The 25539-nt window shown below is 43.8% G+C and overlaps 1 protein-coding gene across 1 annotated transcript in view; it reads left to right on the forward strand.

The window, feature by feature from the left end:
• Positions 1-1937: 1937 nt before the first annotated feature.
• CDC42EP3 (CDC42 effector protein 3) overlaps positions 1938-25539 on the forward strand; it is a 42848-nt gene continuing 19246 nt past the window's right edge. Inside the window, exon 1 of the mRNA XM_075864419.1 lies at positions 1938-2378. The gene's annotated coding sequence lies outside the window, so the exon portion shown is untranslated. The remainder of the gene's footprint in view (positions 2379-25539) is intronic.

The raw sequence follows: 25539 nt of genomic DNA on the forward strand, positions 1-25539 counted from the left end.
TTTTTACACCCCACCATGCCCCTTTTGTTGCAGTTTTGTTGGGTATTCACATCGGGTTTTTTTAATAGGGAAAACTACAGGATTGAAGGCCACATTTAAAAAGTGGCCGCTTGACAAAAATCCAATTCTAGAGAAAATTTCTTACAACTCTTTCTTAAAAAAAAAAAGTGAATGCAGCCATACCACGTCAAAAACAGCATGCCATAACATATGGTTATGGAATCCTTAGTACCAGGATCCATGTTGATAATATACAGCATAATTATCGTACTGTGTGATCGGGGTAGATCGACCATGTTGTCGTTTTGGATGTCAATACCATAAGTTGAACTGCGGCCTGGTCAGAGCTTCTACTGATGGAATACGTTTGGCCAAAGAATTTCCAAGGACTGTACACCACAATGACCAAAAAAAAACCTTTACAGGAGATCAACTTTTTCCCCAGATATCTGTGTCTTCAGCTGGCATCTGTTGCACTAGTTCCTCTCACAAAAAAGGCACCTATTTTGGGAAGATGGCAACTGCCAAGCGAATTTTCATAACTACCAGTATAATATAATGGATAGCGAAAATTCCCCACTCTTATGTCAGGTTGTAATAAACAATAGGAGATATGGAACCAGTTGTATGGATTTGCCATGCAACTCTTTCATCAGAATACTTCTTTATAAAAGTAAGGCCTGTAGGAAGACGCACAGAGTCCCAGCATATCCGTACTATGGAGCGCAGGCACTCCAAGTAGTGTTGTATAATGTCTACAAATAGTGCTGTACTTCAGAAACATTCTACCTCCATAAAAACATCTCTGTAATATGGTACAGGGCCCCCTTGATGTCTATGGGTGCCAAATGACAACTTGTTCATGAGAAATCCAAAGCGTGTAGATGGAATAATTGGCTTTCTATGCCACTGAAGCATCAGCTACATGCTATGGTCTTGTCCAGTATTAAAGGACTTTTAGACGACTACAGATTTGTCTTCCTGCTACTATGGCTGTGCTTGGCACTGCAGCTCACATTCAAGTGAAAGGGACTGAGCTGCAGTACCAGGCACAATCATAACTAAACGTACGGCGTGGTACCTTCACTCAGCTGATCGGCCGGAGTGCTTGGAGTCAGACCCCCACCAATTGATGGCCTATCCTTGTAATATGTCATCAATATTACAGTCCCTAAAAAAATATTTTATATGGTGATTACATTGGAGAAAGGTGTTTATTTATAAAGAGGAAATGAAGGTATTAGATAACCCCGTTATTATGTAATATTGAGTGGATGTAGTAAGAGAGGTTTAGGGGTATGAGAGTGACCCGAGCATGATAGAGGTTGTAGGGTTATTTTGTTATTTATTCATTGGAAAATTCAATTGTGAACCCTATTAGGGACAAAGAATGATGTGAATGATCATAATCTCTGTACAACACTGTGGAATATGTTGAAGGCATATAAGCCACGGGAAATCAGTAAATGGCAGAAATTTCTGCGACTTTTGTTCCATTCGTCTGAAAGGGGTTTGTAAAGATCCCTGCAGATGCTGCAGAAACCACCCCAATGAAGACGTATGGAACTGATTTTCTCTTGCAGAAATTTCTTAATCAAATCTGCCACGTCCGAACTGAATAATTCAACCCTTTTTTTCCAATGCAAATAACTATTTGTAATCTTCTTTTTGAAATACGTCTTTATTTTATTTTTTTAAAAGCAAGCAATATGCAATAAAGTTGTTTTATCCTAAAGTTTGGTCCCCTGTCATTCTAGCACTGAGTGGGTTAAATAAGTGATCTGACAATCTGCCACCACAAGAAGCATAAAGCTAAAGGGCAGTCAATTAACTCTGGGTCTGCCCTAACCTCTAGTGATCCCCTCCCCCCTGCCAAGCATGGCTAGACCAGCCACCCCACCCATTACATGCCCCCTCACATCATCACCCTACCCAGACACCAAATATCTGCATAACATCTCCAGACCCCTGCAAAACTAGTGCCTGCAACATCACACAAAGAAGCTGCCACATGTCATGATACAGCGCCCCTGCAATGTGCCTTTTCCAGCTCCCTCAGACAATAAGGACGATCTTGACAGGAGCAGGAGTCATCTGGAAGGCGTCCTGGGAGGTGACTGCAGAAGAAGTGTCACAGGTGGAGAGATGCTGGTGCCGCGTCCGCTCATGTAGAGGAGGGAGGTGTCTACAAGAAGCAGCTGCCCCTTCCTGCAGCTCCTCCAGACTAGCGGAGACTTCTACCTCTGCTGCATTTGGATACATTGTATGACCCACATTTCCACATTGGAAGGAGCTCTGTGAGGGACAGCCGGATTCCCATGTGCTGAGCAAGAAACAGCAGGAGGTTGCAGCCATCTCCAGACAGCGCCCAGAGCTCTGTAAGTAAATCATGGCATCTATACTGTGACTATATGTGTGTGATCCCCTCCCTGCAGATAAGAAGAACAGCTCGGCCACGGCTCCATGTATAGAAGCCACAGCTGCACTTACCCTTTCTATTGATCTGTTCAACATAAATCTCATTTCAATGTGATTGTTCTGTGCTGTGAATTACTAGTGAATGTGTTCTATATCGATCAACAGAAATAACAGGAAATTCATTCTAGAACAATCATCTATCTATCTATCTATCTATCTATCTATCTATCTATCTATCTATCTATCTATCTATCTATCTATCTATCTATCTATCTATCTATCTATGTCCTATCAGTCTATCTATCTATCTATCTATCTATCTATCTATCTATCTATCTATCTATCTATCTATCTATCTATCTATCTATCTATCTATCTATCTATCTCGTCTACATATGTAGATCACACATGAAAATATTTGAGAACATGCAATATGTTACTGTCTTGTCATGCTAGTAGTCAAGGGCATTTAAGGTGATTTTGATGTAACTCATATAGTGTATTGACATGCAATGTCACACCTATTTTTCCCCAATACCAAAAATCTAGGAACTCGAAGATGTTTTAACATTTTCATTCAATTTGGCAATACGACTACTTCTGAATGATAATTCAATATGAGGCACATTGAACATACTCCCTGTGGATTATCAGTAGAGGAAGATGTACAAAATCATTGTCATCATTAGAATTTATTCTATGGTTTTTTTTGGCATTTAAAAAAAATAATAAATAATATATATATATATATATATATATTTATAATGATTTAATGTCTTAAATTGTTGTGTCTATGGTCAGTGTGAGGTTAATTACCCCTGACATTGATCGGATAGGGGTCTGTACTGATGTGTATCAATAGATCTTAGCATAGTGTCACCCCCTTTGGTATAATTTCTGTTACACCAGATGGCTTTAGTGTTTTTAGCTAGTTTGCTTGCATGGTTTGGCACATAGAGCTGGGATGGCACTGGGATTCATGTATTGCAGATGTTGTAATGATTGTGTAGTTAAAGAGCCTGTGCAGGGTAAAAATAGAAGGCAAGGGGTCAGATTTTAGCAAAGCTTATCTATATGCTACATTGAGCACATGCCTGACAAGCTCTAACTGTCCAGATTTGATGATAACTCGGTTTTCTTAGCAAACTTCAGAATTTTGAGCATTTAAGTAAAAGCAACGACCAATGAAATGCAGCAGAGTAAAAATAATTCCGTAGTGAATAATGCTGATCCATGCCATAACTATACTGCGGTGGAAAAGGAAAGGTTCTAGTCTGCTGACTAAATGACTGGCAATGTATCATATACTGCAATGCGTTGTGCTCTGCACAGCTCTATATACAGCTATGTCTTCCACATCTTATCTATGGCACACTGCATTTTATAAGGAGGTGTCACTTTGTGTAGACTCTGCCATAGGCATGCACAGTACAATGTCAATGATGTAACATATTGGTTATAATTTAAGATTTACTATATAAATATTGGCAATGAAAGTGTGTTTGTTGGGTAAATATGATCTAGGCTGTGTTTAGACAATCCGATGACAGTCAAACTACTAGGAATATAAGCACATAGCAGTGAACTAAAATAGATCTGGATTTTTTCAGACCAAAGGTGCCAGCCTTTGGATTGAAACCTACTGACATTTGATCAATATGTGATCAGTATGTGATCAATAAACAAAGTAAAGAGTTCATTATATAATGTAGTTTATGGCACATTGATAACCCTCCCTTTAATTCATGTAAAATATATTATTGGGACAGTATTTGTTTAAAGGTCAGTGAGACATCAACCCATTCTTGCACCCCCTATGTGCTGCTTGTGAGATCTCATAGGTCATTGTAGTTGACATGAGTAGTAAACAATAAGTTATGGATCTGTCCTCCAACTTCCAACTGGAGTATGAAAGAAATAGTCTATAAAAATAATTAAATATTTCTATACAGAGAGGCAATCAATATGGTGTTTCACAGCTTCTAAACTGTCCAGCCAGGGCTTAAACTGCCACATTGACTTCTATATGGGGAGAGTGGAATGCCAAAACTGTGGGTGCTATTATTTGATGCCCATGGATTACACAGCAAGACTTCGTATAGTAGCTCTGTACAGTTTCCGATTGCTAGGGGGCCATACTATACCTCCGTATTCCTCTGATTTCCTTATGTCTCCATGGCATACTCCATCAGATGCTGTAATATGGAGGTACTGGGACGTGCAGGGACTCTGTGATGCCAAACAGGCTCCATGCACACTACTCTGCCATGTGTATGAGCCCTAAGGACCCAGGTTCTGGACCTGTATCACATGCCAATGTAATATTATGCGAGCTGCACTCACTCATTGTGAAAAATAGTGGAATGGCTGTTTGACAATATATAATATTGCTTTAAATGTTAACATTCCCCAGCCCTTTAAGAAGACATGCATATAAAGAGATGTTTGTATGCAGTGGATTTGTATGTCCAGACTTTATATACACTTTTATGATCTTCTGTTAAAGAACACCATTAATATACATAGCATCAAAACACCCTATCGACTTGTCTTGGTTTATGACGTGCTGTGACTCTTGGATTAAGCTGGAATAAAGTTTTGTATTGTAATAACATTTGCCAGATATTTATTTCATCCTACCTGTCTTGTATCATCAGGTTGGTGACTTCATGCGTACTATAAACATGTTAATGGGATTAGACATGTCATTATTTATTGTGGTAAGAGCGAGGGCTAGGTGTGTGGCTTGTTCACTGCTGCGCAAAGGGTGGAAAGTAGAAGATATGTTGTGTATTTTAATAACTGTTCATTAGCATGGTAATGCTCATGGTCTGAATATTTGCAGTTCATGAGATGAGACATGGGTAATGTGTCAATAAGATTAAGACACGTGAACGTTCACCTGATATGTTTCTTTTGTATCATTTTTTTCAAGAGATGTATAGTTAAAAAACAAAGATGCGTGGACCTTTAAAATGTATTTAATTCTACCAATTGAATTAAGTGTCGCTTTTAGAGAATTGCTTAAATAGCAATTTCCTTAATATATTTCCTAGAAAATCATACTGTTTACAGGCAGGCGTAATCTGATAACAAGTTTGCAGGACTTTATGGAATTGAAATTCTCAACCTGGTGTGAATCTGTAAGCAGAATGCAGGTTGTCAAGTATGACAGCCTGTACATTCTTGGTCTAGCAGCATTCACTGACTTTTATAAAATGCCATGAAAGGCTTAGTCTCTTGCTTGGCTGCCAGAGGATCCATAATAAATTAAATTCCTTCTTGCAATGGGAGTGAGTTTGATAATATATTGATTATGTGCACTTTATATAACCCCCAAATATATTATAGCTTCACCAGACATAGTGTTATTTCCTATATATAGATTGTATATAACATAAACTGTATGAACAAAAGTATTGGGACACCTACACATTACACTTACAGGAACTTTTATACGCATCAATATGCAGTTGTTTCCCCCTTTTGCAGCTAAAACAGCGTCCACTCTTCTTGGAAGACTGTCTACAAGATTTTGGAGTGTGTCTGTGGAAATTTTTGCCCATTCATCCAGGAGAGCATTTGTGAGGTCAGACCCTGATGTTGGACGAGAGGGCCTGGGTCACAATATCTGTTCTAGTTCATCCCAAAGGTGTTCAATGGGTTTGGGGTCAGAGCTCTGTGCGGGCCAATCAAGTTCTTCCACACTAATCTCACCCAACCATGTCTTAATGGACCTTGCTATGTGCACTCAGGCACAGTCATGCTGGAACAGAAAAAGGGCCTTCCCCAAACTGTTCCCAAAAAGTTGGAAGCTTCTAATTGTCCAAAATGTCTTGGTATTCTGAAGCATTAAGATTTCCCTTCACTGGAAAGCATTATTTCTCCTACACCAAACCTTACAGCTGGCACAACGCAGTCAGGTAGGTAATGTTCTTCTGGTATTCACCCAACCCAGACTCATCGATCAAACTGCCAGATAGGGAAGCGTGATTCATCACTCCACAGAACACGTTTCCACTTCTCAATAGTCCAGTGCCAGCGTGCTTCACACCACCCAATCCGACGCTTTGCATTGTGCTTGGTGATATAAGGCTTGTATGTAGCTGCTCAGCCATGGAAACCCATGCCATGAAGCTCCCGGCGCACATTTTTCGTGGCAGATGTTAATACCAGAGGAGGTTTGGACCTGTGCAGTAATTAAGTCAGCAGAGCGTTGGTGACATGTATGCACTATGCGCCTCATCGCTCGGCAACCCCATTCTGTAACTTTACGTCATCTGTCACTTTGTGGCTTTGAGTTGCTGTGGTTCCTAAATGTTTCCACTTTGCAATAATACCACTCACAGTTGAGCGTGGAATATCTAGGAAGGGAAGACATTTCATAAACTGACTTAATGCAACAGCAGCATCCTATTACAGTACCACGCTCTAATTCAGTGATCTCTTTAAAGTGACCCTGTAAAGGATCTGCCAGGCACTACGTCTGGGTATACTCCCAGGATTAATCAGTCGACACCTGAGGCCAGACCTCTGAGACTGACACCTGCTCCCACCAATCAGGGTGGCAGGCTCAGGAGTGGGAGAGCATATCGCGGCCTGGTCAGTCAGAGTTAGCTCCGCCCCCTGTCCATTTATACCTGCCGTTTTCTCTTCCTCGCTTGTTATTCTTCTTGGATTCCTGGCCCCACTGCTGCCTTGCTCCAGCCTGCTTCTGCCGTGCCTCTGCCTTGCTTCAGTTCCATTTATCCTGCGTTGCTCTGCCCCTGGCTTGCTTCTGCTCCGTGCTCCCGTTTGTATACTCCACTACTTCCTGATCCTGACTGGCTCATTCACCGCTCCGTTTCCTCGCGGCGTTCCGTGGGCTACTGTATTCCCTTGCGTGTTCCCTGTTTGTACTCCCTTGCACTTAGACAGCGTAGGGACCGCCGCCAAGTTGTACCCCGTCGCCTAGGGCGGGTCGTTGCAAGTAGGCAGGGACAGGGCGGTGGGTAGATTAGGGCTCACTTGTTCCCTTCACCTCCTTCCTGTCACTACATAATAACAAGCCCTTACCTAGTCTACCATTTCTTCTACGCTGACGCTATCATGGACCCCCTTGAGACCCTGACCTAGCAGATGCAGGGCCTCTCCCTACAGGTCCAGGCCCTGGCTCAGAGGGTCAATCAGTCTGACGCTGCCTTTGTAGTACCCCTCACCTCACCTTTAGAACCCAACCTCAAGTTACCTGACCGGTTCTCAGGGGACCGTAAGACTTTTCTCTCCTTCCGGGAGAGTTGCAGACTTTATTTCCGCCTAAGACCTCACTCCTCAGGTTCCGAGAACCAGCGGGTGGGTATCATTATATCCCGACTCCAGGAAGGGCCCCAAGAGTGGGCCTTCTCCTTGGCTCCTGACGCCCCTGAACTTTCCTCCGTTGATCGGTTTTTCTCTGCCCTCGGTCTCATTTACGACGAGACTGACAGGACTGCCTTAGCCGAGAGTCAGCTGGTGACCTTACGTCAGGGTAGGAGACCTGTTGAGGAATACTGTTCTGATTTTAGAAAGTGGTGCGTAGCTTCTCGGTGGAACGACCCGGCCCTAAAGTGCCAGTTTAGGTTAGGATTATCTGACGCCCTGAAGGATCTGCTGGTTAGCTACCCCTCTTCTGACTCCCTAGACCAGGTTATGGCCCTAGCAGTACGACTTGACCGACTTCTCAGGGAACGTCAGCTTGAACGTTTCAATGTTTTCCCCTCTGACTGCCCTGCGATTCTCCCCGAGGACCCGTCTCCTCGCTCTTCCACGGAGGACTCTGAGGTACCTATGCAACTCGGGGCCTCCATGTCCCCTCGACAACGTAGAGAGTTTCGCAGGAAGAATGGTCTCTGCTTCTATTGTGGGGACGACAAGCATCTACTGAACACCTGTCCCAGGCGCAAGAATAAGCAGCCGGAAAACTTCCGCGCCTAAGTGATCATCGGGGAGGTCACTTGGGCGCACAGGTATTTCCCGTTAATACTAAACGCAATAAGATTTTGCTTCCCTTTCAGGTCTCGTTTGCTGGCCGGTCTGCCACTGGCAGTGCCTTTGTGGATTCGGGCTCATCTGCTAATATCATGTCTGTGGAATTTGCTATGTCTCTAAAAATGCCTTTTATTGATTTACCTTATCCTATCCCGGTAGTGGGTATCGACTCCACTCCTCTTGCTAATGGTTATTTTACTCATCATACTCCTGTTTTTGAACTCCGTGTTGGCTCCATGCATTTGGAGCAGTGCTCTGTACTGGTGATGCAGGGATTATCGTCCGATCTGGTATTAGGTCTTCCCTGGTTGCAGTTGCATAATCCCACGTTTGATTGGAATACTGGGGATCTCACCAAATGGGGTAGTGATTGCCTGATGTCATGTCTTTCGGTTAACTCTATTTCTCCCCGGGAGGAGGTAAACACGCTTCCTGAGTTTGTTCAGGACTTCGCTGATGTGTTTTCTAAGGAGGCCTCCGAGGTGTTGCCCCCTCATAGAGATTACGATTGCGCCATCGATTTGGTGCCTGGTGCCAAGCTTCCTAAGGGGAGGATATTTAATCTTTCATGTCCTGAACGTAAAGCTATGAGGGAGTATATCCAAGAATGCCTGGCCAAGGGGTTCATTCGCCCCTCGACTTCTCCTGTAGGTGCTGGCTTCTTCTTCGTGGGGAAGAAGGATGGTGGTCTTAGGCCGTGCATTGATTATCGGAACTTGAATAAGGTCACAGTAAGGAACCAGTATCCCCTTCCTTTTGATTCCGGATCTTTTTAATCAGGTTCAGGGGGCCCAATGGTTCTCTAAGTTCGATCTACGGGGGGCATATAACCTTATCCGCATCAAAGAGGGGGATGAGTGGAAAACTGCGTTCAACACGCCCGAAGGTCATTTCGAATACCTAGTCATGCCCTTTGGGTTGTGTAATGCCCCTGCCGTCTTCCAGAATTTTATTAATGAAATTCTGAGAGATTACCTGGGTAATTTTCTTGTAGTGTACCTTGATGACATACTGGTGTTTTCCAAGGACTGGTCCTCGCACGTGGAGCATGTCAGGAAGGTCCTCCAGGTCCTTCGGGAAAATAATCTGTTTGCGAAGACCGAAAAATGTGTGTTTGGGGTACAGGAGATAGCATTTTTAGGTCAAATCCTCACTCCTCATGAATTCCGCATGGACCCTGCCAAGGTTCAGGCTGTGGCGGAATGGGTCCAACCTGCCTCCCTGAAGGCGCTACAGTGTTTTTTGGGGTTCGCTAACTATTACAGGAGATTTATTGCCAACTTCTCGGTCGTCGCTAAGCCTCTTACGGACTTCACTCGCAAGGGTGCTGATGTCCTCCACTGGCCCCCTGAGGCCGTCCAGGCTTTTGAGACCCTCAAGAAGTGCTTTATCTCGGCCCCCGTGCTGGTTCAGCCCAACCAAAGGGAGCCATTTATTGTGGAGGTTGATGCGTCCGAGGTGGGAGTGGGGGCCGTCTTGTCCCAGGGTACCAGCTCCCTCACCCATCTCCGCCCCTGTGCTTACTTCTCTAGGAAGTTTTCGCCCACGGAGTGTAACTATGATATTGGCAACCGCGAACTTTTAGCCATTAAATGGGCTTTTGAAGAGTGGTGTCACTTCTTGGAGGGGGCCAGACACCAGGTAACGGTCCTTACTGACCACAAGAATCTGGTTTTCCTAGAATCTGCCCGGAGGCTTAATCCTAGACAAGCTCGTTGGGCACTATTCTTTACCAGATTTAATTTCTTGGTTACCTATAGGGCTGGGTCCAAAAATATTAAGGCTGATGCACTGTCACGTAGTTTCATGGCTAATCCTCCTTCTGAGAAGGATCCTGCTTGTATTTTACCCCCTGGTATAATTGTTTCTGCCAATGATTCTGAATTAGCCTCTGACATCGCGGCTGATCAAGGTTCAGCTCCCGGGAACCTCCCTGGGGACAAACTGTTTGTCCCCCTGCAATACCGGCTAAGGGTACTCAGGGAAAACCATGACTCCGCTCTATCTGGTCATCCTGGCATCTTGGGTACCAAACTCCTCATTACCAGAAACTATTAGTGGCCTGGGTTGCCTAAAGACGTTAGGGCTTACGTCGCCGCTTGTGAGGTCTGTGCTAGGTCCAAGACCCCTAGGTCCCGACCTGCGGGCTTACTACGTTCCTTGCCCATTCCCCAGAGACCTTGGACCCATATCTCCATGGATTTTATCACCGATTTGCCTCCATCTCAGGGCAAGTTGGTGGTGTGGGTGGTAGTAGACCGCTTCAGCAAGATGTGCCACTTTGTGCCCCTTAAGAAACTACCTAACGCCAAGACGTTAGCTTCTTTGTTTGTGAAACACATTCTACGTCTCCATGGGGCCCCAGTCAATATCGTTTCGGACAGAGGGGTACAATTTGTTTCCTTATTTTGGAGAGCTTTTTGTAAAAAGTTGGAGATTGATCTATCCTTCTCCTCCGCCTTCCATCCCGAAACTAATGGCCAAACGGAAAGGACTAACCAATCCCTGGAACAATATTTAAGGTGTTTCATTTCTGACTGTCAATTTGATTGGGTCTCATTCCTTCCCCTCGCCGAATTTTCCCTGAATAACCGGGTCAGTAACTCGTCAGGGGTCTCCCCGTTTTTCTGTAATTTTGGGTTTAATCCTATGTTCTCCTCCGTTTCCCCTGGTTGTTCCAATAATCCCGAGGTAGAGGACGTTCATCGGGAACTGTGCACAGTCTGGGCCCAGGTTCAGAAGAACCTAGAGGCGTCCCAGAGCGTACAAAAGATTCAGGCTGATTGTAGACGTTCTGCTAACCCCCGGTTTGTCGTCGGGGATCTGGTGTGGTTGTCGTCGAGGAACTTGCGCCTTAAGGTCCCGTCCAGGAAGTTTGCTCCCCTATTTATTGGACCTTATAAGGTCATTGAAGTCCTCAACCCTGTATCCTTCCGTCTGGAGCTGCCCCCATCCTTTCGCATACACGACGTCTTCCATGCCTCCCTCCTGAAAAGCTGCTCCCAGTCCTGGTCCCCCTCGAGGAAACCTCCTGTTCCCGTTCTCACCCCTGAGGGGGTGGAATTCGAGGTGGCCAAGATTGTGGACAGTAGGATGATCCAGGGCTCCCTGCAGTACCTGGTCCATTGGAGAGGATACGGGCCGGAGGAGAGGACTTGGGTACCTGCTCGTGATGTTCACGCTGGGGTATTGATCAGGAGGTTCCACCTTCTCTTCCCCACTAAAGCGGGTCCTCTTAGTAAGGGTCCGGTGGCCCCTCATAAAAGGGGGAGTACTGTAAAGGATCTGCCAGGCACTACGTCTGGGTATACTCCCAGGATTAATCAGTCGACACCTGAGGCCAGACCTCTGAGACTGACACCTGCTCCCACCAATCAGGGTGGCAGGCTCAGGAGTGGGAGAGCCTATCGCGGCCTGGTCAGTCAGAGTTAGCTCCGCCCCCTGTCCATTTATACCACCGTTTTCTCTTCCTCCTTGCTTGTTATTCTTCTTGGATTCCTGGCCCCACTGCTGCCTTGCTCCAGCCTGCTTCTGCCGTGCCTCTGTCTTGCTTCAGTTCCGTTTATCCTGCGTTGCTCTGCCCCTGGCTTGCTTCTGCTCCGTGCTCCCGTTTGTATACTCCACTACTTCCTGATCCTGACTGGCTCATTCACCGCTCCCTTTCCTCGCGGCGTTCCGTGGGCTACTGTATTCCCTTGCGTGTTCCCTGTTTGTACTCCCTTGCACTTAGACAGCGTAGGGACCGCCGCCAAGTTGTACCCCGTCGCCTAGGGCGGGTCGTTGCAAGTAGGCAGGGACAGGGCGGTGGGTAGATTAGGGCTCACTTGTTCCCTTCACCTCCTTCCTGTCACTACAGACCCATTCTTTCACAAATGTTTGTAAAGGCAGACTACAAGGCGAGGAGCTTGATTTTATACAACTGTGGCAATGGGACTGAATGAAACCCCTAAATTCAATGATTAAGAGGTGTGTCCCAATATTTTTGTCCATAAAGTGTATATGACCGTGCTTAAATAGTGATGCCTAGTGCAGGCTTCAGTTGAGAACTGTTGAAAGACAGCAGAGGATTTTAGATCTGCGCAGACAAGGGAAGGGTTGTTTGGCACCAAGAGTTTTCAGAATTGATCAGAGTTCCACTTTAAAGTCCATTTTAAAGTATGTGTCTCAGAGGCAATGGCTGTATTCTTAGGTTTGTGTTGTATGCAGCAAGAGCCGTCACGCCCAATTGTAGACTGTAACGTTTATGCAATTCAACGCTGTTTTGTCACAGTCCACAGTCAATAGAAACCAAATAAGCACCACTACAAAAGCGATAACGCTTCCATGAATTTATTGGGTGAGAAAAGGAGATTCACATGATTCCAGTTGATTAACTAGAACAACTGTATGTTATTGAGTAATATCAGTCATCTGTTGATGATACTTTTGTGGCACACATTCATGAGTATATAGATGAGTTTAAGCAATAGAGTAAGGCTGGATTCCCACGTAGCGTAAACGCTGCGGAAACGGTGCAGCATTTACAGTAGCAGCAAAATGGATGAGATTTTGAAAATTTCATAACCATGCCATGGAAAAAAAATTAGCTTTTCTGTTGCGGGTTTTGTAAGACCTGCAACAAATAGCAAATTGCTGAGATTTTTGCTTTGTAATCGCAGCTATTCCGTTGCAAATATCGCAACTCAGGAAAAAAAATCCTATACTTACCACCCGGGCGTTGTCAGTGTGACACTATCTTCTGTTCCTCTTCCAGACTGGCATCCTGGGATGACGTTTTATCCCATGTGACTGCTGCAGCCAATCACAGGCTTCACCGGTCACATGGGCTGCAGCATCATCCCAAGAGGCTGGACTGCACGTCAACGAAGGGATGCGTCACCATGACTACGCCAGGGCAATTATGAAAGTTTTTAGTTTTTTCAATGTGGTGTCTTTTTTCGGACGGAACGTGCTGTGGGTTCTAGATTGGACCCGTGGGAACCTGGCCTTATGCTCATAAGCAGTTTCATGTGTTCTGTAAATTTCTAAGAACTATTGATTTCTGTTATCAGCGTTTTATTGTAGGATATCTGCCATTTACTGACAAGTTTTATTCTTCAGTTCCAAAAATCTTATGAATCATTTATAAATATTTATGCCTATAATATTGGAGCTAATTTATAAGCCACATAGTACTTTGGGCAAATACAGGTATTTTAGCAAATAACAGTAGAGCCCTTTGTATATTATATTAGTATTTTGTCATGAACTTTATACAGTGTTCACATACTATTGACATTTTTTCAAACCAAGAACATATAATAACACCTGTCACCCAACATTTATCAAAAAATCTACAACTTGTAAAACTTTCTGCTGTGCGCACAGTTTATGGAATGTGATGAAATTGTTTTTCAGTAAACACGGAGCTTTGTGAACATAACACAGGATTTCCTGACGGATGTTGTTTAGCTTAAACAACATCCTGGAGGAACACTGTGAATGGGATGTAGGGCTGACGTATCTGACCAGGCCGGTGACAATGGACTCACATTCACATCCTTCCTGATATTACATGTATCATACACGACCAGATCTTATTGTGTTCTTCCATATATTGTAACATGGGTGCAGGCATATCATTGACAAATCAGCTTCCTAGAAAAAAAAAATGTTTATGTTCCTATTTTGATCTACATTTACTTTCATGCTTTTAAATAGTACAGTGTCATGTATGTAAACGAAAGCTGGTTTTGACCTATTCATAATGCAAGTATCCATTCAATGTGCTAAATTATTTTAATAAACACATAACAATACACTAGGGGTGAGTGTTTTGGATACCTATTTGATGTCCCTAGTCCTAGTCAATGTCTTTCCTGTCTACAGGACACTGCAGGTGAGGAGAAGGGCTGTTTAGACCATTATAGGGGTACTCTTTATGCCTGATGATCCTTAGGATAGGCCATAATGTTTTTTTTGCAGGTGTCAGGCTCCTGCCGATCAGCACCTTCTGCGATCTCTGTGTCTCCTTCATTGTTTATACAGGCGCATCGGCTCGTCCATACGAGAGGCTGTGACTGGTACTCCAGCTCGTTCACTCAAGCCCCATTCAAGAGAATTGGACAAACTGCAGTACCAGGCAGAGCCGCTCCAATGGACGTGCCGCTGTGTCTGTGTAATCAATGTGAGCCGCTTCATTATGGTCCATTGGTTGGACCCCTATGATGAAATACTAATGGGCTATCTAGCACCTAAAGAGGCAACTGTGCTCTAGCAATCACCACAACCCCTTTTGTTCTGCTGATCATAAGGGTCCTGGTGTCTGACTCACACTGATCATACATTGATGGTCCAATCTAAGGGTAAGCCATCAATTAGTAGTCCAGGACAATGCCTAATTATTGACTTATTATATACTTACAATGAACTATTAAGTACATATAGTGAACCATCTTGTAAGGTAAAACCTTGTTCTTTCTACTGATGTCATTAAAGGCATGGTGTTGCCAGAAAAACATGTTTTTTTTTTTTTTTAATTAAACATTTAGTGTGTGGGTGATTAAACATTGTTCAAATTTTTTTTATTTTTTTCACGAGTCAGGAAATATTATAAATTATTTCTAATTTATAATACTACCCATTTTTGGTGACTAGATGGAGCTATTTCCCAAAATTGCAGCATTGCAACATTGGGTTAAAAGCCCTCGCTCTAGTGAGCTCTCAGCATCCCCCCCTCCTTTATCCTGGCTAGTGCCGGGATAAACGAGGGGTTTGAACGGTGTAACCTCCTACACTGTGTGTCGCCATTTTTTGAGCTAACACAAAGCGTAGTAGGTTTACATACAGTAGTAAACACACACAAACACGAACATACATTGAAATCTCTTACCTGCTCCTGCCGCCGCGGCTCCCTCCGGCCCGTCCGCTCCGTTTGCTGCCGCTGGTCCAAGTGCACAAATACGGAAGCCGCGACCGGAAGTAGTAATATTACTGTCCGGCCGCGACTTCCGGTCCACAGGAAAATGGCGCCGGACGGCGCCAATTTCGAATTGGACTGTGTGGGAGCGGCGCATGCGCAGTTCCCACACAGACGCCGTACACGGCAGTCAATGGGACGGGAGCCGTTCGCAGTCCCTATGGGACTGTGGATGCCGTATTCCATGTCTGTATGTGTCGTTAATCGACACAGACAGAAATGGAACAAAAAATGGCAGCCCCCATAGGGAAGAAAAAGTGTAAAAATAAGAAAAAGTAAAACACAAACACACAAATGAATATAAACGTTTTTAATAAAGCACTAACATCTTTAACATATAAAAAAATAATTTGTGATGACACTGTTCCTTTAATGTACGGAAATCTATCAACCCAGGCCTGAAACCTTGAGCGTTACTTATATAGGGGCAACACCTGGTATTTGTTAATGTTACAAAACCCATGAGTGAAGGCTTTAGGTAAATCATTCCATGTAAAGCTACTATATAAGGAAATTTCACTGGCCATGCTTCAGCTATAACACAGTATAACATATCTTGGCTGCGTTGTATTGGACATGCTGCATTTTCTGTTTGGGACGTTTGCTTGGCTAATCATAAATTACATCTGAGTTTCATTATTCCTTTTTGGAGTGAGGGAACAATGGATTTAATAGTTAATATACATTTTATAGAAAGTTATTAATATTCCAGGAGTCCTTTGGATTTTTCTGACAGGATACATCAATTATAAGTGTAGATTTTATTCTCATGATTTGCTGCATTTGGATTGCTGGAGTTGAGGTATGTGTGATTGACAGTGAATAAACTACAGCACCTCATTGGATAATCATATCTTCAATGTATTTGACCTGGATGAAGACCTTTCCGAAAACCTCAACACCATGTGGCTTTACCATGAATCAGTGGTGATTTGATACCGTTTTTTTTACAAATTTATGCAGAATCTTACAGAAAAAAAATTATGGGATGTCAATAAGCCTTTTCAAATATTTATGTCCCATATATTATGTAGTATCACAATAAACCATCACCCTATATATATTGTAACTAAGTGCAGCTAAACAGTCTGCTGTATACAATTGGTTTTAAACAATGAACAATTCATTTGTAGTTAAAGTATTGATAGCAGTAACAACTTGTAACCTCACAGAATATAAAAAAAGGAAGTCTACAATGTAATATTTTCTTAACAAAATACACACAATAAAAATAATCGCACTAAAGAGCGTTTCGGCCCAAAATCTAAAAACTACTTATAAACATAAGTCCTTGAGTTGACAGAAATATTAAAAATCTATTCAGCTTCTTCTGGGAAAGCTGGGTGTCTTCCAATATTGCTGCCATCACATCTCTAATATTGGTTGCCCCCCTGCATCCCCGTATTACATATCTACCTCCTGTATCCTGCATCACTAGGATAAGAGTCTGGTAATGATGGATGAACACCCCTATAGAAGGTGTAAAGGTTGTCATAGCGGTTGTCAAACAGATATAACTTAGAAATGTCTCATTCAATTTTATTAACCCCTGGCAGACTAGGACCCCTCAACTACTTATATTTACAAAGCTCACTCATAAACAATAACTTTTAAAGGCTGATTATAGAAAACAATAATACAAATTATTACCAATCAGTAAGAAATTGAAAGCTTTATAGCTACTATTTCCTGCAAAATACTATCTTGTTTTATTAGAGCGCTCTAGTGATTTCCGTGTAATAAAGGTGTCTGTTTTTAATGGCTAAAATACCTCTACTGGGAGCTGCTTGACAAACAGGAAACTGAATCTATATAAATATCTTCATATCATGCAAGATTTAGAACCTTGAGTGGAGTACGTGATGGGATGCAGCATTTAAGCGCTTAGCTAGTGGAAATGGACCCTGTTGAGTCTAACTGGCGGCTGCTCTACTGATGAAGTACATATGCTCAAAGTACTATGCTATGAGATACATGTACGTATTTTTCGCAGTCTGAGAGGAAATGGGCAGTGAAGTCATGGTCTGTTTTACATTGAGTAGTAAGAATAAAGCTTTAAACAGATGCAAGTCATCTAGTCCCTTATTGATAATCTATTAAATGATATTCTGCCGTTTTTTATTAAAAGTCGGGTTTTTCACTGCGTTTTTAACAGCCGTTTTTGGAGCTGTTTTTCTATAGAGTATGAAAAACTGCCCCAAAAACGGCTGAAGAAGTGACATGCACTTCTTTTTCGTGGCCGTATTAAAAAACAGCCCCGTCGGAACAGAATGCCGTTTTCCCAATGGGCAGATGTTTGGAGGCGTTCTGCTTCCGATTTTTCCGCCGTTTTTAGCACAGTGTGAACAAGGCCTATGTTTTGGTAAGGCTGTTTTCACATTACGTCCTGCCTGTCCATTTACCATATGCGGCGGAAAAGCTTCTGGCTCATTCATTAAATGGACACAAAAAACATGCAGTATAATTTTTTTTTTACTGGACGCCACAGCATAAAATAGCGCAGTACCCCCCGAACTGAGGCTTTTTTAACCTCCATCAGGTGTATGGGACTGTTTACCATACGTTCTGGGAGCTTTCCCGGTGTATACATTACACGGATGTGCAGGATGTAATGTGAAATTACCTTTAGGCTGAGTTCACATGGGGCGGATACGCTGCGTAAAAGAACGCAGCGTATCCGCCCTGTGCGCCGCAGGGAATATGGGGTGAAAAACCGCACCAAACTGTGGGGCAGTTTCTCGCCTGGAATGTCTGCTGCGAAAAACTGCAGCACTTAGCCAGCCTGCTTGCAGGCCGGCCTCCTGGGATGACGTTTTATCCATGTGACCGCAGCTACAGCCTGTGATTGGCTGCAGCGGAGGTCACATGAGATGAAGCGTCATCCCAGGAGGATAAAACACATATTCCTAGGTAAGCATAATATATTGTTTGTTTTCTGAGTGGCGGTTTTTATTTTTTTATGGCAGGATCGCTGCGAACCTGCCGCAAAAAACACAACTGCTATTTGTTGCGGAATTTACCTCCCCATTGAATACAACGGGGAAAACCCACAACAAATAAGGCGCGTTTACGCAAATACAATAGACATGCGGCAGAATAAATTCTGCACCACAGGTCAGTTTTTCATGATCAGTATTTATGCAGAGTGTGGATGAGATTGTTTTATCTCATCCACTTTGTTGCTACTGTATTTGCTGTGGATTTTCTGCAACGAATTCCGTTGCGGGAAATCTGCAGTATTTACACAACGTTTGAACTGGCCCTTACTCCGTTTACTCAAAGGCTATCTTTTGTATAACAGGAAAAAATATTAAAACGGCTGTCCACGTGGGCAATGTTAGTACTTTTTATTACTTCTTATTTAACTCACTGTGAAGGCCGTAAAAAAAAGTAAATAGCCAAAATCACTGTTTTTTGTTCACATTAGCTCTAAAAAATTTATAAAAAATTATCAAAAAGTTGCATGTACCAAAATATTGTACCAATAAAAGCTACAGCTCGTCCTGCAAAAAATAAGCCCTCACACTGCTTAGACGAAAATATATAAAAAAAAGTTCTGTCTCTCAGAATGCGGTGAAACAACATATTTTTTTTTAACAAAGAGTTTTCTTTGTAAAAGTATTAAAATATATGAAAAACCTATATAAATTTGGTATCTACGTAATCGTATTGAACCGCAGAATAAAGTTAAGTTGTCGTTTTTACCGCACGATGAAAACCGTAAAATCAAAACCCAAAAAACTATGGAGGAATCAGTTTTTTTCTAATTTCAGCCCACAAATAATTTTTTTCAGTTTCCCAGTACATGATATGGTACTTTAAATGGTGCAAATAGAAACTATAACTCATGCCGCAAAAAATAACCACCATCCTATTGAAAAAAAAAGTTATGGCTCTAGGAAGGCGGGTAGTGAAAAACTTATGAAAAAGCAATAAATGTCTCAGGCCTGAAAGGGTTAAAATTAGAAAGCAGCCCATACTTACCTCTCTCTTCCCAGAATTAAATTCGTTGGGGGCTCCCGTCACCTCTGTTCTAGGTTTGTATACAGAGCGGCTGCAGTGGTGACATCACGTCGACAGTACATCACCGCTGCAGCTGCTCTGTATACAAACAGTGAACAGAGGTGACGGGAGCCCCCAGCGCAGGAACGTCTGGGAAGAGAGAGGTAAGTATAAGTTCTTTGTTTATTTTAACTTCTCCTCTACTGCTTCAAGAGGATTTCTTTTTAACCCCTTTAACGTAATGTGCGCAGGGTCTAAAAAGGCAACAAATGGCAAATGTGCACTATGGAGCAGCTGAACAATGTGCCGATCTGCCATTTATTAACAGTGTCGTTCAGTGCCACCTTGGTGCCCATTTTACACTTATTGCCCCTTTAGTGTCCTTATGTTCAGTGCCCCCTTGATGCATATTTGCCATTTACTGCCCCTTTGAGTACCCTCTGTCACAGAAGAACAATAAATGAGCAATAAATGGCAAATGGGCATCAAAGGAGCACTGAACAGGACACTAAAGGGGCAATAAGTGGCAAATGGGCACCAAGGTGGCACTGAATCCCCTGCCCATTTGCTATTTTTAGACCCCCTTCAGTGCCCCCATACAACTAAAACCCACATTCTGACTGACCTGCTGGGCTTCTTACAGTGCACTGCGTCCGCTGATGCTGCTGGAATGGAACCCTGGGGAAATAGCCAGAGCAGGACCGCATGGTAAGATAGTCTCCTCCCTGTCTTGCGTCCTGAGTGATGTCATCACGCCTTATCATCACTCAGGACGTAAGACGAGGAGGGGGAGAGGTAGTTGCGGCGTGGGGAAGCCAGTAGTGAGGTCAGTGAGTGACACCTGAACCGCTGGCGCCCCGAGCAGTAGCCGCAGAGCAGGAGAAATTCACCCGCTGGCACCCCCCTTACAGCATGGCGGCCGGCGCCCTGTGCGACCGAACGTGTCGCACGTAACTCAGGCCGGCCATGATTATATAGTACATATTTTTTTGATGCAAACTCACTGAACAGAGATTATCAAGAGTCAACTATTGCAGGAATCCCTTTGATATCCATTTATTACTATAGCTGGCTGCAGTCATATAGATTCTCTTTTGATCCAATAAGCCTTCAGATATTTTTTGGGCTTAAGATGCTCCTCAGGAAAAAGGCATACATAACAAGGCAAGGAAGATGTAGGAGCACAGTGAAGTGAGTATCAAATGACTTCAGGATCAGACTACACACATGTTTTGTTTTGTTTTTGCAGTCTTTACCATGGAGTCACATAGGTCTGCATGGAAGCTGTATACACAAAACAATAGGATCTTTAATTAAGACTCTTGGCAATAATGCTTCATTTGTTATTTGGAGGCAATGAAGCAATAAAATGTTTGCAAAAGCGCACATACCTTTAAATATGGTTGAGGTAAATAAATATAGACATGGAATATAGATGTTGTTTTGTCCAAATTGTACAACCATATTTTTTTTTTGCCTTTATTGACTTCCATAGGGAAAATACGGTACTAACGTGCAACAAAGCTGTGCTTATTAAATACAGATGTAAAGAAAAATGGCTGTGTGAATATATTTCACAGTCATTGCAACAACATACCGTGCTGATCTTGGCCACTTGAAGCATGAAATATAAATATAAGGGTTGTTACATTAGGATAACTCCTGCTCATATGCCTTATTAGAGCATACTGACATCATGGCGGAAAGCACCCTGCTTTGGCCCTCCCTCTATTAACCAGAAAGGAGAGCCATTGCAAATAGTGTCTTATGCGCTGGATGACTTAGCCCAGCCGTGTGTTATTCCTCCAAGAGAAATCTGTGACTACTTGCATTTTCAACCTGACAATAACTGTTAATTGCTGGGGGTTTAAACTGCCGGACCATCTACAATCAGTTGATCGCCAGTGGTTCCTCATTTAGAGGTGGGGTTGTCCAGATTGGACAACCCTTTTAAATAAACAAACAAATGACCAGATCTAAAGGCCCTTTTACATGGGCTAATGATTGGGCAAATGAGCGTTCATATGAACGCTCGTTCCCGATTATTGCCCTTTGTAAACATTCAACGATCAGCCGATGAACAAGGAAACTCTCGCTCAACAGCTGATCTGCTCTTTTATGCAGCATTAAAAATCATAGTTGTCGGCAGCACATCTCCCTGTGCAATCAGGAAGATACGCTACTGACATAATGAAAATGTGTAGGGACGAGCGATCGTAGTAACGACCACTCATCCCCATACATAAGCAATCATTGCTACTTGTGAAAGGAGCAAACAAACGCCATGTTTACACAGCGAGATGTCCTGCCGACAATGATAATATTTTCTGCTGCATAAACAATACAATCACCGCTTGTTCATCCGCTTGTCATTGCCCCGTTTACGCAGGTCAATCATTGGGAACGAGCGTTTTTATGAACCAATCACTGGATCCCGTAAAAGGGCCTTAAAACTTGGTCCAGGTGGAGTTGTGATTTTAATATCGCTACAAAACCTGCTCACATTAAGATCAACTTTAGGATTTTGTGGAAAGCTAATTTCCTGAAACTTGATTTACAAGATGTCCCTGATAATTGGCTCTACTTTGACCAAGTCTCTAAATATGTCTAAAATATATTTTATTTATGTAAAAAATATTTTGGCTTTTATACCTGACTGTAAAATATAAGTTTTGGTCTGCTGCTATTGTTAAGATTTGTGTTCCACAGCTTTGTCCTGCCAAGTTTAAAAAGAATTATGGGGGTGTTATGCTGGGGATTATATTGGTTATTGAAGCTAAGCTGTAAATTATACTTCCTTTGCTCAGTTTTGAAAGTGGTGTTATTTTTCTTATGGAAACATAAGTGCCGTATGTTATTACTAATCTTGTTATGAACTGCTAAATCTCTAAGGAGGATTGAAGTGTTTCTGTTTTCTTTGTGATATTTTATGTCACATTTATCTATACTCAGTGGCGTAACTACCGCGGTAGCAGCCGTAGCGGCTGCTACGGGGCCCGGGGCTTGAGGGGGCCCGTGCCGCCAGCCGACACTCCCACCCAAATGCCCGGTGGCGCCGCTAGCAGCCGTTATGGCTGCTACTTCGGTAGCGCCGCTACTGTGGGGCCCGCGACGCCGAGCCTTACACAGGCCCTCTCAAGCCTGTAGGTGTCGTTAGCACCGGAGGGGGCCCCAGTGCTAGCGGCAGCCAAATACATGTATTAGCGCTGAATGGCCGGGCATGTTCCGTGCCTGATCATCCAGTGCCTTACAATGACACTGATTGGCTAGCGGCGCGATGACATCATCGCGCCGCTTCCATGCTTGGAAGGTGCTGATTGGCGGGGCAAGTCATTCTGCCCCGCCAATCAGCGTCATTGGAGGATGCTCGTTCAGCTCCTGCAGACATGCTCAGAAGAGAGCATGTCTGCATCGCCAGTGAACAGCGTGGGAACGGGATCATGTGAGTATGTCAATTTTTTTTTTCCCTCATAAAAATGTGAATGGCATTATCTATAGTGGGGGGGTCGTCTTTATGTGGGCTATTATATATAGGGGGTCTATATGTGGGGCAGTAGCTACAGGGGGGTCTATATGTGGGGCAGTAGCTACAGGGGGGTCTATATGTGGGGGTGTGGGCCATTATATACAGGGGGCTCTATATGTGGGCCATTATATACAGGGGGGTCTATGTGTGGGCCACTATATACAGGGGGCTCTATATGTGGGCCATTATATACAGGGGGCTCTATATGTGGGCCATTATATACAGGGGGCTCTATATGTGGGCCATTATATACAGGGGGGGTCTATATGTGGGCCACTATATACAGGGGGGGTCTATATGTGGGGCACTATATACAGGGGTGGGCTATATGTAGAGCACTATCTATAGGGGAGCTATTTTTTTAAGGGTACTTTCTATAGGGGTGGGCTATGTGTGGGACACTATATACAGGGGTGGGTTACCTGCGGGGCACTATATACAGGGGGGGTCTATATGTGGGGCACTAGCTATAGGGGAGGTCTGTATGTGGAGATGTGGGGCACTATCTACAGGGGGGTCTATATGTAGTGCACAGTCTACAGGGGTGGGCTATATGTGGGACACTATATACAGGGGGAGCTATATGTGAGACACTATCTACAGAGGTGGGCTATACGTGGAGCACTAACTATAGGGGAAGCTATATGTAGGGCAGCACGGTGGCTCAGTGGTTAGCACTATTGCCTTGCACCTCTGGAGTCCATATGTGGGCACTATCTACAGGGGCTTCTATGTAGGTCACTATCTACAGGGGGCACGGTGTGTGTGTGTGTGTGTGACAGTTATATTTAGATGTGTTGAGAATTTTAACTTTGTTTATAGGTGCAGAAGTGAGAAGCTGAAGACATCTAAACGGAAAACTGCAGAAATGGGTCATGGCCGGGAGAAATCCATCATAGATGTCTGAACCGGAGGGAGAAGAAAAGAACTAGAATCTGAGACGTCACCGGTGAGTCACTTAAATGGAATGTGTTGCCAGCAAAACATGTTTTGTTTTTTTTAGTTAAACAATTAGTGTGTAGGTGATTAAACATTGTTCTAATTTATTTTTTTTTTTTTCACGAGTTAGAAAATATTATAAATTGGATTCAATTGGATTCTAATTTATAATATTTTCCATTGCTGGTCACTAGATGGAGCCATTCCCAAAATTGCAGCATTGCATGTGGTAAAGCAACCACATTGCTTTATGCTGCAAAATTGGGTAAAAATCCCTCGCTCTAGTGAGCTCTCAGAATCCCCCCCTCCTTTACCCTGGCTAGTGCCGGGAGAAACGAGGGGTTTGAACGGTCTAACCTCCTACACTGTGTGTCGCCATTTTTTGAGCTAACACACAGTGTAGTAGGTTTACATACAGTAGTAAACACACACTGAAACACGAACATACATAGAAATCACTTACCTGCTCCAGTCGCCGCCGCTCCCTCCGGTCCATCCGCTCCGTCTGCTGCCGCTGCTCCATGTGCACAAGTCCGGAAGCCGCGACCGGAAGTAGTAATATTACTGTCCGGCCGCGACTTCCGGTCCACAGGAAAATGGCGCCGGACGGCGCGCATTTCAAATTGAACTGTGTGGGAGCGGCGCATGCGCCGTTCCCACACAGCGGCGTACATGATAGTGGATGGAACGGGCCCCGTTCGCAGTCCCTATGGGACTGGAGCTGCCGTATTCCATGTCTGTATGTGTCATTAACCGACACATACAGAAATGGAAAAAAAAATGGCAGCCCCCATAGGGAAGAAAAAGTGTAAAAATAAAAAAAAGTAACACACAAATTAATCCAAACGTTTTTAATAAAGCACTAACATCTTTAACATATAAAAAAAAAAATTGTGGTGACACTGTTCCTTTAATGTTTATTCTGCCTCTAATCAGTATTGTAGTCACTGTATGATCTGCAGCGAGATGATGGTAATAGGATTTTTTTTGTGAAACCGCATCTCCCTGCATATCCTTACCATTGTTCCGGCCATGCTGGGAGCTGTAGTTTTACGCCGTACAAACCTATACGCAGTGGCGTAACTACTGCTATAGCAGCCGTAGCGACTTCTACAGGGCCTGCAGCATGAGGGGGCCCGTGGCACCCGCCGGCACGGCCCCCTCCCATGGCCGCAGGCTCCGCTAGCAGCCGCTATGGCTGCTACAGCGCGACGCCACTGAAGGGGTTGTTCCTACAAAAGACATGCATCCTCTATCCCCAGCGATGAGGAGAACGGGGGACCGAAAGTCCCCCCTAAGTTCTCCATGACAAACCTCGGACTTCCGGGGTCTGTGCCGGCAGCTTCGTAGAAATGAATGGAGCGCCGGTCGCGCTTCTGCGCATGCGTGACCAGCGCTCCTTTCATTTTTATTGAACTGCGCAGACGCCGGAAGTCCGAGGTTAGTCATGGAGAACTTAGGGGGACTTTCGGTCCCCCGTTCTCCTTATCGCTGCCAGCGGTCACACATGTAGCCCCTATCCTGTGGATAGGGGATGCATGTCTTTTGTAGGACAAACTATAAGCCGTTTTTTTTTTCTTCGGGGGGGGGGGGGGGCTATATGGCGTTATCTACAGAGGGGTTCTGTATGGTGTTATCTACAGGGTGGACTGTATGCCGTTATCTACAGGGGGGCTGTATGGCGTCATCT

This window comes from Rhinoderma darwinii, chromosome 4 (genome assembly GCF_050947455.1).
Source record: "Rhinoderma darwinii isolate aRhiDar2 chromosome 4, aRhiDar2.hap1, whole genome shotgun sequence".
NCBI classification, from domain to species: Eukaryota; Metazoa; Chordata; class Amphibia; order Anura; family Rhinodermatidae; genus Rhinoderma; species Rhinoderma darwinii.